The 14,534-nt window shown below is 36.3% G+C and overlaps 1 pseudogene; it reads right to left on the bottom strand.

Annotated features, from left to right (window-relative positions):
* Window positions 1–5,599: 5,599 nt before the first annotated feature.
* On the bottom strand, window positions 5,600–6,030 carry LOC122106540 (annotated as a pseudogene).
* Between the last annotated feature and the right edge of the window lie 8,504 nt (window positions 6,031–14,534).

Below are 14,534 nucleotides of genomic sequence, written 5' to 3'. Positions count from 1 at the left end.
GACAATATTATTGAGAGTCTTTCAAAAGCCTGAACTGCAGTTGAAATATTATGCTGCTGTATTGATTAAAGTACTATCTTTTGAAGCCTGATGGCTTACATCTGTATACTCAGGTCCTCTAGAGGCCAGGAAGGGAAGGCCACGGTTCTAGGCCAGCCCAGAAAATTTTTTTACTAGGATTTATCTCAAATGATAGCTAGGCAGAGTAGCATTATGCCTATCATCTCAAACTACCAGGGAAGCTGAGATTTGGAAGTTTACAATGTCAGTCTAGTCTAGTCTGGCAAAAATGTTTGTGAGACAAACGAACTTTACAACTTTGGCTGGGGTGGGGGTGGGGGGAGGTGGGTGGGAGATGGGAAGGGATAGGAAGGGGAAACAAAGGAAGAGGCAACAATGCTTGATAAGAAATGTACTCATCATCTTGCCCATGTAATTGTAACCCCTCTGTACGGTATTTTCACAATAAAAAAAATATCCATAAACAAAAAGACAAAAACTGGATATGAAGATGCATGCCTGTTTTCCTACCTGGGATAAGTGGGAAGCAAAAATACATGTTTATTTTGTAAGTCAGCTAAGCAAAAAAGATACTGTGTCTCAAAAATAAGATAAGCATGGCTCAAGTGGTCCCAGTATTGCACATGTGTATGTATGTGTGTGTGTGTGTGTGTGTGTGTGTGTGTGTGTGTGTGCGCGCACACGATTCTAGTTTATCCTGGTTTGAATTTATTTTATCTTGATTAAATTTCCAAAACCATATTATATATGTAGGGGTTATGTGTTTAATTCAGCTTAGTGTAATTCAGCTATTTTATTTATAATTAAGTATACATTCCTATTGGAAAGTAGGAATGGATTACCAGAAAACATTAACAATGACACTGTTTAATTGTTGCCATAATTTAATATCATAGATTATAAAGTTGAATTTTTGAAGAAAGATGGGTTTTTTTCATTTTAAAATATATTTTTATTGTAAAGATACTGTACAGAGAGGTTACTGTTACATGAGTAAGGTAATGAGTCCATTCCTATCAAGCATTGTTACCCCCTCCTTTATTTTTCCCTTACCATCCCTTCCCTCCCAACCTCCCCAACCCCAGAAAATTGTAAAGTTTGTGTTCAATATACTATCTTGTAGATTTCATTGTTACAATGGGTCATCCTGTATCCTTCTTTCAGCATTTTGTTATTTCCCTTACCCTCCCCAAATTAGGAAAATGTAAATACAAGCTGCAGGACATCAGAATCAAATACAGTATGTTCTTCCCCCATGGTACAACCCCTGTTGTCACTGTATTTGATATTGGTTCTTTTTTTTAATGTTAAACTAATCTTCCATACTAGTAGCAATTCCACTACTCTACTGTGTGTGTGTGTGTGTGTGTGTGTGTGTGTGTGTTGCCAGAGATTGAATCTAGGGTCTCATGCACTGGCATCTAGCATCTGTGATCCCTTCACTAAGAAAGATGTTTTTGTTTATGCTTAACTACACACTTCAAAAGTCATGCCATAATAAACTATGGGTAATAATCAACTTAAATATCAGTTTAGCATATAATCTTCTCTTAAAACATTGACTACTCCATGGAATCTGTGGAGATATGTCTAGCCTTTAATTAGATGAAGGGTCTGAGGTTAGGGTACAAAAGTGTCCAGAAGAAAGACCAGCTAATTTGGCATTGTTTCAAGAAATATTTCCTTGATACATTCTACTAGCCAATCAACAGAAAGAGTGTTCATTTATACCTTTTGAGGGCTAGGAAAATTAAAAGAGGTTTATGGTCAAGCTGGTAACTACCACATGCTAAAGATGTCAGAGAAAGAAGATACAACACCAAGGTCTGTACTCCGGTTTTCCACTGCTTTCAGATGAATATAATCCTTACTCATACAATATTTATGAAAGATTGCCTGAAGCCATGCTTAAAGAAATCTTGGTCCTTAGAACACCTTTAAAGCCAGAGGATCTGCAAGTTGACAAGTGCCTTATGTGACTGAAGTAAAAAAAAAAAAACAACCTATATTAAAGATAGGCATCTTGTTAGATTTTATACTTAGATCAAAATAGATCCTTTGAAAGCTGCCTAGATAGATAACATTGTTTTCTTGCCATGTAGAATTTTATGTATTGATTTGCTTTGCACCTGACTTGAATTTAGGGTCAAGCAGGAATTAGTCAATAAAAATTGGTACTGGTGCTGTGCTTAGCATAGGGATGTCAGCTGTTTCCTCTCAGAAATCACTCCCAATGTAGGTGTTCTTTTTTATGTTTTTATTGTAAAAATACTGTACAGAGGGGTTACAGTTACATGAGTAAGGTGATGAGTACATTTCCTATGGAGCATTTCCCCTGACATCCCTTCCCTCCTCACCTCCATAACTCCTCCCCCCCCCCCAAGTTGTAAAGTTCATTTTCAACAGTGTCCTGTATATCTCATTGTTACAATGGGTCAACCTGTATCCTTGTTTCAGCATTTTGTTTTTCCTTTCCCCTCCCCAAATTAAAAAAATGTATATACAAGATGCAGGGCACCGACATCAAATACAGTGAAAACAGGGGTTATACCATGGGGGAAGAACACACAAGAGAAAAAAAAATCTCATAGTACATTTTAAATACCTTAAAAACAATAGCAAGCAAGCTAAAAAAAAAACCACTTGTGTCCTTATCTTGGGGTTCATTTCATTTAACATCATCTTATATGGTCATATGTACATAGCTTTTGAGCTTTTCTGCTTGTCCTAGACTTATACTAGTTACTGCAAATAAGGGAAACCATGGGACCTATGTTTCTTTGGGCCTGGCTTACTTCACCTAATATAATTTTTTCCAAGTCTTTCCATTTCCTTAAAAATGGGGCAATATCATTGTTTCTGATGGAGGCATAGAATTCCATTATATAAATATACCACATTTTCTTGATCCATCTATCTACTGAAGAGCATCTGGGTTGGTTCCATATCTTAGTTATGGTAAATAATGCTGTGATAAACATAGTTGTGCTGGTAGCTTTAATATGGCCTTGTTTGTGATCCTTTGGGTAAATGCCCAAAGTGGGATTGCTGGGTCATAGGGGAGCTCTATGTGGAGTCTTTTGAGGAACCTTCATACTGCTTTCCAGAGTGGTTGAAGAAGTTTACACTCCCACCAACAATGCAGTAGGGATCCCTTTTGGCCACATCCCCTCCAGCATCTGTTGTTATTAGATTTCTTGATTCTAGCCATTCTAACTGGGGTGAGGTGGAATCTCAATGTTGTTTTGATTTGCATTTTTTTTATGGCCAGTGAAATTGAGCATTTCATGTGTCTATTGGCCATTTTTATTTCCTCTTCAGAGAAGTTTATTTTTCAAGTCTTTAGCCCACTTATTTATCAGACAGTTGTTTCTTTAAGGATTTGTTGTTGGGGGATATAATTTTTGAGTTCTAGGTATCTTTTAGATATGAGACCCTTGTCCATTGTTTGGCTAGTGAAGATCTTCTTCCAATCTGTGGGCTTTCTATTTATCTTACTTGCTATGTCCTTTGCCATGCAGAAGCTCTGCAGCTTCATTTAGTCCCATTTGTCCAATCCTTTCTTTGATTTGTTGTGTTTCTGGGTCTCTATTAAGAAAATTTCAGCCTGTGCCAAGGAGTCCTAGAGTATCATCTATTCCTTCCGGTAATGTTTTCAGGGAGTCTGTTTTGACTTTGAGGTCAGTGATCCATTTGGAGTTGATTCTGGTGCAGGGTGATATAGAAGGATCTAGCTTTAGTTTTCTACAGGTGTTAAACCAGTTTTGCCAGAACCATTTACTGAAGAGGCTGTCTTTCTTCCATTCTACTTTTTTAGCTCCCTTATTGAAGATTAGGTGGTTAGAGGTCTGTGGGTTCATTTCTGGGTCTTCAGTTCTATTCCATTGGTCCTCTGGTCTATTATTGGGCCAGTACCAAGTTATTTTGATTACTATGGCTTTGTAGTCGAGTTTGAAATTTGGTATTGATATTCCTCTAACACTGTTCTTTCTGCTAATGATTGGTTTTGCTATTCAGAGTCTTTTATTGAGCCATATGAATTTTTGGGTTGCTTATTCTATTCATTGAAGAATGAGATTAGACCATTGATAGGTATCACATTGAATTTGTACATAGTGTTTGGTAGTATTGCTAATTTCATTATGTTAATCCACCTAATCCAGGAGCATGGGAGGTTTTCCACTTCCTTAGCTCTGCTTTAATTTCCTTTTTCAGGTTTTTAAAATTTTCATTGTAGAGGTCCTTCACTTCTTTAGTTAAGTTAACTCCTAGGTATTTTACTTTTGTGGCACTATTACAAAAGGAGTTGCTTTCCTGATTTCAGCCATGGTCTTCTCATTGTTGGCATACAGAAAAGCCATTGATTTTTGAGGGTTAATTTTATACCCTGCTCCTTTGCCAAAGTTTGGATCAGCTCAAGTAAATGGAATGGAGTCCATGGAGTTCTTTTTTTTTTCTGGCTGTGGGGCTTAAATTCTGGGCATGGGGACTGTCCCTCAGCTCTTGAGCTCAAGGCTCGTGCTCTACTCCTTGAGCCACCATGCCACTTCTGGCTTTTTCTATTTATTTCTTTCTGAGGAATTGAACTCAGGGCCTCATACATGTAAGGCAAGCACTCTACCACTGAGCCACCTTCCTAACCCCTCCATGGGCTTCTTTAAATACAAGATCATGCCATCTGCAAAGAGGGAGAGTTTTACGTCAGCCTTCCCTATTTGGACACCCTTTATGTTTGCATCTTATCTTATTGCTCTAGTGAGGCATTCTAATACTAAATTGAAGAGGAGTAGAGAAAGTGGACATCCTAGTCTCATTCCTGAGTTTAGAGGAAATGGTTTTAGCTTTTGACCATTAAGTATAATGCTGGCTGTAGGTTTGTCATACACAGCCTTTATTATATTGAGGAATGTTCCATGGATTCTTAATTTTTCAAGAGCTTTCATCACAAAGGGGCGTTGGATCTTGTCAAATGCTTTTTCTGCATCTATTGAGATAATCATGTGGTTCTTATCCTTGCTCTTCATGTGATGAATTGTATTAATTGATTTGCATATATTGAACCAGCTCTGCTTCCCTGAAATGAATCCTGTTTGATTATGCTGTGTGTTTATTTTTACTTAGTTGTTGAAGTCGATTGGCCGAAGTTTTGTTGAGAACTTTTGCATCGATATTCATGAAAGAAATGGGTCTATAGTTCTCTTTCTTTGATGAGTTCCTGCCTGGTTTTGGGATGAGGGTTATGATGGCTACATTTTCATTCTTATAAGTTAGTCTTTTTTTTTTTTTTTGCTTTTAAAAGGTTTCATTTAATAGAAAAGGGCTGAAATTCACTTTCATAACACTATTCAAGGGATATATTTGCTTCTTATAGAAAAAGTATTAACCTTACCAAAAAATGTGTCATTTCAACAGTATACAGTTTCCACAATGAGCTTTGCATGTAAATACCTACATATGAATAGTAAACAATTCAGACTGACAAATTTTTATTGTCTAGAAATATATATATATATATATATATATATATATATATAAATCCTCCACAAAAAGGCACCATTCTTTCATTTCCCATCTTTTTTTCAATACCTTCTGTCACAAGATGGACTGGAAAAAATATTGTCTAGAAATATATATATATAAAGATCCCCCAAGTGGCTATTCTCTCATTTCCCCATCTTCTTCTTCTTCAACACTTCTGATATAAAGGACATTGTTACATCTTATTAGAATTTCACTCATATGTCCAGACAATGCCCCATCTATGTATTCTTCTGTATGTGCCAGCTGCATATTCATATAGCCATCTACAGATACCAGGTAGCCTTTGTATTCCATCCCTCACTTAAGTTTCACCATCACTGGCTTTCCTGTTAGTACACTGAGGAAAGGTTTGGGATTGAGAGGTATACTCATCGCGAATACTGGCAGATACCACAGGCTCCCCGCCGCCTGTCCCTCGTGACCGGAGCCGCTGCTGCGAGCCTGAACCCCTGAGCAGAGAGAGAAATGGCCGCCCATAAGTTAGTCTTTTAGGGAAAGCATCCTAAGCTCCTAAACTCAAAATCCCTTATCACATTGCAAAATATTTTATTATTGAAGAATGACATGAATATCCAGGTAAGCCAGCCCATACATGGCTGTAGCAAGTCTTTAACTTCATAAAGTGCAATATTTTAAATACTCAAATTTTATTTTACCTTGTTTTAGACAAACTGGGCCTCATTGACATTATTGTAGGCCCTCTCACATAATTTTTGTCATTCACCAATGATTAATTTCAGCACTGTAAATTATAGTTTTAAATTTTAATTATTTGCTAAAATAAAGTAACAGAAAAAAGTCCCCGAAGACCTCCAACCTCTGTTCTCAGCATAGAGAAAATATTAGATTTAGAAACAATACTTAATTTCTTTATCATTAGTTTAGGTCTTCTAAACTTAGCATCAAAGAAGGAAGGTCTAAGTATAATTAACACAAATTGGTCCCAACTGTACCAGGGCACCAGTTCCTCTAAGGATAGCTGTTAGATTGACCTTTTTTTTGGAGATGATTAAGTCTCCTCACAAACATTATCGAGTATACAGCAGGCCCATTATCCTGCCTGTCTGATTGGCCTACCACACCCTCTCTGCCTCTACCAATCTGCACCTAGCTTGCTCTGGATGAATCAAACCCAAATCTGGATTCTAAACATTCAAGTCCAGGAATGATGTTCAGAACAATTTTTCTGTCTCATACTTCTCTACTCAGTGTAAAAACACCAGTGAGTCTTGTTTATATTGTAGAGCTGACTCCATATATTATAGAGTTTATATTATACAGCCAAAACTGTATATTAAAGTTTATATTATAATGCCTTCTATTGTATAAGAAAATTATTTTAGCTATTTTTCTCAGTTGTCAGAATACAAAAAGAAGACAATATTTGAAAATTCAAACATGTAATTCTGTAGATAGCACTTGGCTTTGAATTTGTGTGAATGTTTATGCTGTTTTTTTTTTTCTCTACCTGAACTGGGATTTGAACTCAGAGCTTGACACTTCCTTAGTTTGCTTGTTTGATTGGGGCTCTATTACTTGGGCCATAATACAGCCTAGCTTTTGTCCAGTTATTTTAGACATGACAGGGATAAAAGAAGGTTTCAGAGGTGGTATCAAACTTGCTTATAATGGCCCATCCTCCATCCCTTCTGGTGGAATTCCTGTGAGTCATCATTTTCCATTAGGTCCTACTTCTTAAAGTTCTACCAACTCAATATTACTATATCAGGGTCCAGACTTTAATGAATGAAATTTAGTGCATGACACTCAAATAATATGTGAACTACAGTAGCAACTATTCTGCCATTATGAAAACTTGGAAACTTGGAAGCCTACATAAATATGCATACATGCATATGCACACACACATACACACACACACATGCACACTTAACTGAAGTCAATTAACAAAGTAATGAATATTTACAAAACCAATCTTAAAAGAAGGAAACACGGACAGATGGGTCTGCCACATGCTGCAGCTGTTTCTGTAGGTGCTGCTGCTGCTCCTTCTTAAAAAGGCAGTTGATAGGCTGAGATGTGGTGACAAGCTTATTAGTGTGTCATGTTACTGAAAGAACAAAAGTTGCAGACACAATGTGCTAACAAGGTAGGTACTGGTGGCCTCTTCTAAAACACTCAGGAAGTTAACTGTGCACCGAGAAAAAAAGTCTGCAGTTTGAAGGGACTGATGTCAATATTATTCAAACATTCTTATGTGTTACAATCGTATATGGGGTAATCTGGGATTGCTAGTCTCCCAGCTTCTTACCTGAAGCCAATATAGATCTTCTCTGAATGTATGTCAGCCAAGGTGTCATATTATAAAAAAGAAAACTAAAAATAATGTACATTATCCAATAGGAAACCAGCAGGGCAGTGAGAAAATAAGATCAGGGGAATAAAATGAAAAAAAAAAGTAGAATAGAAGTACATCCAAATGGAAACTGGATAATAGTGCTATCCATTAAAATAACTGTGCTGATAAACTGTGGATAAAAAGTGAAAAATACAACAGTATGGGAAAAAAATAGAAAAAGTAAGCTCTTTGAAGATGTTTTGGTAGCATGCTAGGCAATATTGATGAAGTATTGGTTATTTGAAATAGACACCAGAAAAAAATAGGCAGAAGTAATCATAATGTTTTAAAAAGTATGGAAATTTACAAAAATAAAGTAAGAGAAGTGATGGAGAAGGAAGACTAACTTGTATGTAATGGGGCCTCAGTGAAAAGGGTGAAGAGGGTGATATGTTGACTTGACTTTGCCATTAACTGTGCTACTTTTGTCTGTCATGATTCTGATGATCAGATGATCTATCATTCTACTAGCTATCAGTGAGCCTAGTCCTGTAATGATTTCTCCCACAATGACCCCTGGCATACAAAGAAAACTTCCACAGTAGTTCTTGGTGATGCTAGCATCTGTTTCTCTAACTCATCCATTTTGTTTGCAGTGTAAACAATGCATCCTTTGCGATATGCCTGGAAGGTAATAATTTTATGGGCTTTCTGTCTCATATTGCCTACATCCTACAGCCTAAGGTACTTTTTCCAGGTCTTCCTTCACCATCTGCCATGATAATACTGGCATTTTCACTCCATATGAATGACTGGGTTTTTCATGTATCTAGGTGTCTTCTTAGTAGGCTGTATATAACAGCAATTGAGTCTTTGATGAGTTGTTAAATGCTGTGTGTCATTAGAGTTCACTTAAATGAATAATTGCTTCCTAATTGAATCCAGTGTTTCAATTGACTGAACCAAGAATTCTCAAAATCTAGTTTTATGCTTAGTTTCTCTGCTCCTTCAAGGACATAGTGGCTAGATTTGCAGATCCTTTCAGTATAGACTTTCTTCTATCAGTCTATGGAGTCTTCACCTTAGTTGTAACATAACTTAGTTCTTGTCTTGTAGCCAAGATGAAATGCTTTTTTCTTGAGGTGGGTGTGTGAGGGGAGTATTCTGAGTTTTTCCAGAGTAACTCCAATAATCTATTAGCCCACTGCTCAGGGGTCAGTTGGGTCTGAGGATTCCACAGATTCAAAATTTAGGATTTCTACCTTGACAGAAGTGCCTGTCTTGGTTGTGAACTTAATCCTCTTTGGATTTTAGCTACTTTTGCAATCAACTCTGGGCAAGATCCTGGGCTTTCTTTGGCATTCAAACTATAGGAGATAAGAGAACCTTGTATGCAAAGAACACATTGCTCTTTCATTCCCAATTTAGTACTTAATTGTTCATTATTCCAGGCTTCCTAAACATGCTTTTATTCTTCTCTCCCCACCCCAAATGTCAATTAGGATGAACAGTAATCTCTTTTTCATTGCTCGTACAGTTAAAATTCCCTTCCTACTTCTCAAAGGTTAAGTCTGTTCCATTTGCACAGAACCTTCTTCTACCAAGGATGCATTATAGTTCGATACCTAAGAAAATTTAATAGTTGACCTCTCCCTGTTTGAAATCATCCAGCCTTGCCCTACTTTCTGTACCAAAGACAGCAATCCTCATTGTTATCTGGATAACATAAGATGGAGTTCCCGTTTTCCATGCTACATTATTTTAACTTGTAGTAGCATGAATAGTTACAGTTGGGGACACTGAGCTAGATACGATGATGTAGCTGATTTGTTGAGAGTATGGTAAGCATCCGCAGCTATAGAAAAAGAAAGAGAAGAAGATTTAAAGCTGAGATCTCATGCATTCTGTGCAGAAGTCTTAGTTGCTTTTGAGGAGAATTCTGGAAATGAGATGATCTTTTGAACCTTCACTAACTTGGGAAAAGAAATCCAGGCTTAAACATCCCAATGTAGATTAAGTATTGGATGCTAGTAAATCTAGAAATTTCTCTGAAGGGGACTAATAGAGGAGAACTCTCTTCATGTAGCCTTTTCTCCTATATCCTTCAAGTTTGAAGAGGGAGTTGGGCTGCTATCACAATATCTACCTCACTGGGAGGAACTGATAAAACAAGCAGAAAAATTAAGTCAGTAACAATATAGATCATTGGAATGACATGATTAACACTATTGATCTAATTGGTATCAATAAAGTGCTGCACATAGCAACTGCAGAATAAACACTTTCCAAGTGCTTTCAGGACATTTTCTCCTATTGATTTAACCATATTGTTTAAATGCTGGGCAATGAGGCTTTTTTTTTTTCAGATTCTGAAATACTGAAATACCCTGTTCTGCAAATTTCAAAGGGTGAATCTTGGCAGAGCATGTCCTCTAATCATAGTAGAATTAGCTATTAAATGTATAGTTATAACTTGGCCATTAATCATATACTTCTAAATAAAATGTCTTAGAGAATAGATCATATAACATTTAGACATTATATCTATGTATATATGTATATATACATATGTATATATATGAGATGGACTCAAACTCAGTATCTGACACTTTTCTCATTGGTTGGCATTCTACCACTTGAGCCATGTCTCCAACCCCACAAGTTGTATTTTGTATAGAGTGTAATCAAAATAAAACAAATCCTAACTTGTAGGTTGCAGTTAAAACCATTGCTATTGGGGAATTTGCAGGGCTAAATGTAAATATTAGAAAAAAGTTGCCTGAAAAAGCAGTTATCTCAAGAGGTTATAAAAGGAAGAACAAATTAAACTCAGTTTCAGTAATTAGAAGATTGTGCTGATGTTAAAGTTCAGCTATCATTATTGAGATATATTAAAGTCAGAGTCCATGAAAAAAAAGTATGGATAAGTTGTATTTTCTTAAAATATTATGTCTTTTTATCCTAAAGATTTTTCTTGGACAGTATTATCTACATTTACAATTTCAACTTTCACTTTTGAGTTAGAACTATATACTTAAACCCTTAATCTAGACTTTAACCTTGAGTTATAAGTCATTATTTTTTCAGCCTTCCTCTATATATCCATCTATTTCCACTAAAATGTGTCAGTTATCATAAACACAATTTGTATAAAGCCCAAATTCACAACTTCTGCTTTTAAACATGATCTGTATTCTTTATTTCATATGTTGATGATTTACCCTTGTTTAGAACATGCTGAAATAGAAAATATTTTCTCTTATCAAATATTACATAGGATTTATAGAATTTATGACAATCATCTTGGCATTATCATGATTATTCCTTGTACCTTTCCCCAATAATCCTTTTCCTCATCTCTGTAGTTTTGGTGTTATAACTCTTTTCTTTTCTCACAAAGATAGTTACATTAGCCTGCTCTCACTCTTTCTAAATTTGATGCAACACACATCCTTGACAGTGTACAAGATGTAAATCTGATCACATAATTTATCCTACTACTTTTAAAGCAATAGTGACTTTACCACACAAGATAAAATATAAATTTTATAGTATGGTATATGACAACCTACATTTTTTACTACATTCCCAATTTTTTTTTAGCATTATCTTTAACTTGCCTTCCATTTATTATCTATCTTGGTCATAATGAACTCCATTGTTTTCCAAAACTTCCAATATGGATCTATCACAGATCTTTGTTTTTAAATATTTTTCTCCCTCTACCAGGAGAAAATTCTCTGATCTTTAGTATCTGACAGATTTCTCATCTTTTCTGATTATTTTCAGCATTTCTTTTTCTTGCCACTTTTACTTCCCCAGGTTAGCGCTAGGTTTTTTCATTTTGTGCTAGATTACTTTGTGCAAGCACCAATGTAAACAATTAGTACATTGTATTTTGATTGTCTAACACTAAATTGTCAGGTCAGAAATGTTGCATTTATTGTCAAAGAATAAATATTAGATAAATATTTTGGAACAAATGAGTGTCCAGTGGATCTTTAGAAAAAATTTTTGACAAAGTGGGTGGTTTAGTGCAATTGTTCAAAGGTAATGTTAGTGAGTAGTGGATTCAGTCTCGGAGCCAGAAACATCTTGACTCATACTACCCTATTCTAGAAGGCTGGGTCTTTATCTCTATCCTCCTTAAGGTACATATAAACAATGTTTTGTGGAGGGGCTTATAAACTGGAGACCTTCCTTTATCATTTTGATCATTACTTGTATGCCTTCCCCAAGCTGAAAGAAATTGGGCATATTTATTGTTTTGCAAAATTTCTGAACTGTTTAGACAAAATGCACAACCTGATAATGAATGGAACTTAAATTATTTAAAGCAATTTAATTACTCTGCCTCCTTTGGTAATTTTCCATTTATATTTTTCCTTTAAACAAAGTAACTAAGCATGTCTTTTTCTGAGGGATATTTTTCTATCAACCTGACAAATAGCTGTTGGTGTTCTCCTCTGCAATCTCTGTCTATCCAGAACATGAAGTTAAATTAATTTCAAATCAGAGTGGCATAATTTTTCACTATCTTAACACAAAACACAACACTCTTGTCTCTGTCCAGTAAATGAATTATTTAAAGCTTACTTTATGCTGAGACAATAAAGGCAACAATATTTTGGATTTCTGCACCAAGAACTGACTAAATGCCTGTAATATATGAATATTCTCCAAGTAAAAGCAGACACAAGAAATACTTTTATGATTCTCAGTCTTTGTAGAAAGATTGTTGTGGTTAAAAAAACAAAAAACAAAAACTTGGGTGGTTTTGTTACCAACCAGCTGGCTGGGACCCTTTAATTTAGCTCTACCCACATAGGCTTTCTGAATGAGTAAGGAGAAATTCTTATAATCTGGCAGTCTTGGGCCTTTAAGTGTACACACTGATGGACAGGATGGCCCAGAGAACTACAGCTCCAAGTTCTGAGGGCTAAAGGCCTGTTGCTCCAGCTTTAGAAGCCAGAAAATTATGGCACCAGGCTTCTTACTTTGGACTTTAATGGTTAGCATCCCAGAACTTGGCAGTTACTGCAATTCCCATCTTCCAGAAGCAGTGGACGGTAGCAGCCAACAGCAGTGGCATATTCTAGTGTTAGAACTCTCATTCAGGCCTCAGGTGTTGGGACCTCAGCTCTAAAATGATAAGTGTTACAGCTCTCTGGCCTAGAAGGTCTTGAGACTCTTGGCCTGCAAGGGTTGGCAGCTTTCTAGAACATTTAACAGTGACTAGGGCTCATGGTCTCTTTATGGCCTTCTGACTTTTTTCAGCTTCAGCTTTTCTTCTCTCCTCTACCATCCCTTGTTGTCTCCCAGTTTGAAGTGGTGCTTTGGCAGCAAGTAGCATCACCATATATGCCCTGGCCACTCTCTGGAATTCTTCAGCTACATCTCATCATTACTACTGTAGTAATGATGGCAGTTACTGCAGCCTCTGCCCCTGTTGTTACCTCTATCACTACTTGGCTGCTCTCTCTCCTTTCTTCAGGTTACCAGCTCAGCCTGACTTACTAATGCAAAGCAAAACTAGGCAAGAAAACAAATCTTTTGAGATAAACTTTTTATTAAGCCTAATATTGAGACAGCCCAGGAAGGTGTACCCTGGCTGACCTAAGAAAGTGAGTCAAACGGCTGCTTATGTAGGTAGAATGGAAGTGAGGAAAAGATATCTGCACTACTGATGAGAGTCCTTTATGCAAATGAAGGACTGCATGTTGACCAATCACAGCAGTCCCCAATATAAATGAAGACAGGGCTTTGAGCTAGTCACATGCTTTCTGCTGGCCATCGGAGAAAGTTCTCCTCTGGCCTTGTAGAAATGGCTGCAGGATAATCTAGAATTTCTCAAGGTTTATGATGACAAAAAGTTGTCTGAAACAGTGTAGTTGGAACAGTGGTTTTAGGGGCTGCAGTTGAGCTTTGGCAGAAAGTAGCTATGGTTGCAGTGTAACTTCTTAAAGTCATCTGTGGAATGTTCAAAGCAGCAGGTACTGGCAACGGGAAATCCAGCTGGCTGTTTGACTTATGGGTCTTTCTTTAAAGGCTGCTAAGGCAATATGAAAGCATTTTAAACTAGTGAGTCTAATTGCCCAGACCCATCAACATTAAATATTAAATAAATTTAATATTAAATAAATATTTTAAAAAGTATTTACAATAAAGATTTATCATCAGCATTATCAGCAATTTAACAGTACTTACTAGTGCTTTAAAAATAGTTAACTTCTGTTCCAGGACCTCAGGGATATAGTTCCTCTAATTTGTCTCAGTTTCAGAATTCTGAACTTCAGAGCTTGTGGTAAGCTTGAAAACAAAAACCAATTCCTTGCTATATGCTGCATATTTCATGGTTAAAGCTCATTTTTCAAGTACCTATTTTTAGACAGAATCATAAACTATCCCCTGATATCAGCTTAAATTCAAATGAATTGCATTGGAAAACCAGTGTACAAGTTGGGTCTTACCATTTATTGGCTGATAAACTTCTAACCAACTTGCAAACCGTCAGATCCCCATCATTTTCTCAAGAGCATTAAGGATTTTCATTAAGAAGTTCAGTATACTTTAAATATATTTGTATCATCATATTTTTCTCTTCAATTTACCAAATTATGTATCACATTATCAAGATAGATTATATTATCATGAGCTCTGATATTTAAATATA

This window comes from Dipodomys spectabilis, unplaced genomic scaffold, assembly GCF_019054845.1.
Source record: "Dipodomys spectabilis isolate Male_0828 unplaced genomic scaffold, ASM1905484v1 ptg000042l, whole genome shotgun sequence".
In the NCBI taxonomy this organism is placed as follows: domain Eukaryota; kingdom Metazoa; phylum Chordata; class Mammalia; order Rodentia; family Heteromyidae; genus Dipodomys; species Dipodomys spectabilis.
The sequence above is the reverse complement of the archived record's forward strand: the minus strand, read 5'-3'. Positions and strand labels throughout refer to the sequence as shown.